General features: G+C 38.6%; 1 long non-coding RNA gene across 1 annotated transcript in view; it reads right to left on the reverse strand.

Moving 5' to 3' along the window:
• Positions 1–3,885, reverse strand: part of LOC114629245 — a 29,091-nt gene that overhangs the window by 3,097 nt on the left and 22,109 nt on the right. Inside the window, exon 2 of the long non-coding RNA XR_003712624.1 lies at positions 1,036–1,113. This is a non-coding gene — a long non-coding RNA (uncharacterized LOC114629245). The remainder of the gene's footprint in view (positions 1–1,035; positions 1,114–3,885) is intronic.

The following is a 3,885-nucleotide window of genomic DNA, read 5'->3' on the forward strand; positions in this document are numbered from 1 at the left end:
AGGAAGGAAGGAAGGAAGGAAGGAAGGAAGGAAGGAAGGAAGGAAGGGGGAAGGGGATAATGAAAGGAAAGAAGGAAGGGAAAAAAATCAAATTTCTGTTATGTAATTCACGAATATCCATGGAAGAGTAGTATGCAAAGTGATAAACAAAGCTCCCTCAATTTAAAAACTGAACCCACAAGACACATCTGTTGTCATTACAGCTTATGTATCTGAATCACAGTCCACATGGCTAACTACTCCATCAGATACCTTTTGCTTCAAGATGGGAGAATCACATGGTAGTTTGACAAAACAATCTCAGAACAAAAAGGTGATTTAATTTGAGTGTCGATGAATGGACTATGGGATGCAATTTGATTTAATAGCGCGTAAGTGAGTGGACAAGAAAGTATTCAACAAGTTCTTCAAGGGTGGTGAAGAAAAATTCAGAAAGAAGAGCAGTAACCTGAGATGCTGTAAAAGATGAAAAGACAGATGGACCTCAAGGTGGAAACTAATGAAGAGCCATGAGCACAGTGGGGAAGCCCAGTAGTGGAGATCACTCTCAGGTCCAAGGTCAGCAGGGCGATGACATGAGCAGGCCTGGGAACTCTCCGTGTACAATAAATACCAGAGATTTAGAGCAGAGACAATGCAGTCTTAAGGGTCTCTCCGTGTTACAGAAAGTGTTCTATGGCTCTGCTCTCTAATTCAGACATTACAACCACATCTGTATCTGAGATGCAGTTGTACAAGTGAGAAACTCAATTCTTAATGAAATTGAAGTGTCTACGGTTCCACCATTGCTGTGTTGGGCAGCACAGCCCATAGCAGGAGGCTTACAGGAAGAAGGAGTGTAGGAACTGGCTTGAAATTGGCAACAGATTGTAGGAGAACAATGATCACAGCATTCTGGAGATCAGGCTCTGGAGGACCCTAGCCACTGTCTGGGATGGAATGAGCTAGGTAATCTATAGAAGTTCACTTCTCCTGAGGGCTTTTTTAAAGTTATTGAATGCAAGGGAAATTCTTATTTCTACTGGGTGACTCTACCTGGTGTACTTGAATAAGTCTTTTTGTGTATTCTTAAGCTTCCAGTCTTCTTGCTTTGACAAGCATAATTATGTATCCCTCAAAGAAAAACAACATGTATTAACATTCCTCTTTCAATACTTCCCAGTCTTCTGGTTTGCTGTTTAATTCCATCCTCCCTCTTTCTCACACTGTCAAACTTTCTGAAAAAAAAAATACCATGTAAATATTTTCACATCATTGTCTTCAATTTATTCTTATCCCATTAACCATGGCTATTTTACTGAAAACATACTCATTTCAATAAAAATACCAGAACTTCCATGTGCAAAGACACTCCTACATTTTAATTTTAATTGAATTATGAGCTGGCATTTGCCTCTGTTACACATTCTTTGGATGGATTGTCTTCATTGTCCTCCATGAATCACTCTTGAAGCCTTCCTCTTCTTCTCTGCCTCTGTTCCTTTTATACACTTCCAGTTCATTTTCCACAGATCTATGTTGGGGTTGCCTAGAATGCTTCTTATACTCCCTTTCACACCACCCATCAGTGTGTCCTAAGTCCTCTCATTCAGTATCTCTCAGTGTTAATATTTGACTTTCTTTCTTGCTGGAACCAGCTTTGAAATAGTATTCATTTACTCAATATTCATAGCACTGTTGTAAAGTGGATTCCATATTGCCTGGACTTCTCTGATGAATACACGATGCTCAGAGATGTGAAATTATTTGCTCAAAGGTAAACAGCAGGAAAGTTATGAACCTGGGATATTCAGTTCAAGCCCTGTAGCTCTGGGGACTCTTTATGAACCTCATGTTATTCTGTCTGCATTATAAGTTCAAGAAGCAGTTGTACTGTTTCCTATCGTTGTGTTATGAACACTTAAGCTGAAACTTGCTAGATCCATCATCCTTAAAATCCAGAAAAATCCTTCATAGAAGCCTGAGTGACCATCCATGTATGTTCTCAAACTGAACAGGGGCATAATGAAAACTTTTCTCCCTACGAACCCAGATCAGAACCTACTTGATTTTGTTGAGTCCTATTTCACTTCCCACCCTCTCTTCTTTCTTGTACTCTCTGTTTCTTATAAGAGAGAAGTGTTGTATTATCCCTCAGTAGAATGATTCTCACACTATCCCATATGGCCTGTCTTTCACAAGACTCCTGAACTTTTTAGCCACATTCCTGCCCAACATTAAAAGCCACTATACTCATGTTTCTAAGATGCAAGCAATTATATTTATTTTTTACTCAAGGGGTTTTAAGAGGTCCCCAAAATGCACTATTTTTAAAATTATGAATAGTTTTAAGGGGTCCAGTGAGGTCTTCATCTTGTCCAGTGCCTAATGTCTTAACCTTGTCCATTGACCTTGTCCGTTGACCATTATCTGGCCTCCTTTATCTTTCAGATTATATTCCCTTAGATGTAAGTTACTGTGGTCTTCCTTAGCTTTCCAGGAAGCATACAAGCATGTTCCTTCTTGCATGGTTGCCTCACCCAGAAATTCCTAGAACTTCCTTTACCGTATCCCTGTCTTATTATATATTTTAAATATGTAGCCATTATGGAGCAATTACACAATTCAGCCCCCACCACTACTTCAACAGAATGAGTGTTTTTCAACTCCTGTGTGATATTTTGGTGCTTAGTCACTAAGTACATGCTTGATGAATGACTGAATATATGCTATTATCTTTTCGCAAAACTATCATGTCAATTTGGTTAAAAGCTAGACTGTAGAGCAGTCTCTGGGGAACCACATTAAGAGGTTAAGAACTGTTTCCTGCACCTCACACCTTCCATCAGTCCTGAAAAACTTCTTTATGCCGATGTGTTTTCTCACATTTTGAAAGAGGGAATGCCACCCTGGAGACATATTTCCCTTTTGTAAAATGCCCTTGGCAAGTCTTTTGGAGAAGGGTGGAGCCGGGGAAGAGGCAGGACCACCCACATGCAGCAGCACTCAGAGATGTTCATTCTTGTCCCATCCCCTACTACACCCACGTCAAGAATGTCCTTAGGCCTGGCAGAAGCTCTAGGCCATTGTTAAGAGAATATGTGGAAGCCCAAGAAAAGGGTTGATTTTTCTGGGAAGAAAATGTAGTCACATTTTCTGAAGTACAGTGAGAGAGGGAAAATTATTTTCCCTATTTAGGAAGAATGTGATGGAAGAAAAGTAGGAGTTCCATTTCTTCATGAATAATTATCAAATAAAATAAAAGCATATTTTATAATAATCATAATCATAGTGATCATGTAGCTGTTATGACTCAGATAACTAAAGTGATACCTTTATTTCATGAAATAGCACCCTTCTCAAAATGTGAGCCACAGTGATATGCATAGCATGCTTCTCCTTGTGTAGGATGCATACATATGGAGCTCGCTTAATACAGCCAATAGTCAGATCAGAGATTATATTTCAACTAACTATTGTGTTTAATTAGTAATAACCATTACTAATTTTAAACCATTGATCATAATGTATGTATATAATCCTATAGCTTGATAATCAAATATTAATATATAAGTCTTTTCAAATATATAATCTAATTTAGACAATTTTAGCACATGTTTTATGGATGTACTAACTAATGCCTGGAGCATTGTTGGCCATATGTGAAGTTTCTACAACTGCAAAAATTGAAGCTGAAATGAAATATGCAATGGATCAAACCTCCATTATGAAAGGCTCCATGATGATGCATGGTGCCCAAGCTTGGAACTCTCTCTTGCTTTAGATTAATTCCATGAAAAGCATCTGAATTCCATTTCTACAACCTTGAGATACAAGTGTTTCACTAAACCAATATCTTTCTCTCTCTCTCTCTCTCTCTCTCTCTCTCTCTCTCTCTCTCTCTCT

The sequence above is a fragment of the Grammomys surdaster genome, unplaced genomic scaffold, assembly GCF_004785775.1.
Source record: "Grammomys surdaster isolate TR1022 unplaced genomic scaffold, NIH_TR_1.0 279, whole genome shotgun sequence".
NCBI classification, from domain to species: Eukaryota; Metazoa; Chordata; class Mammalia; order Rodentia; family Muridae; genus Grammomys; species Grammomys surdaster.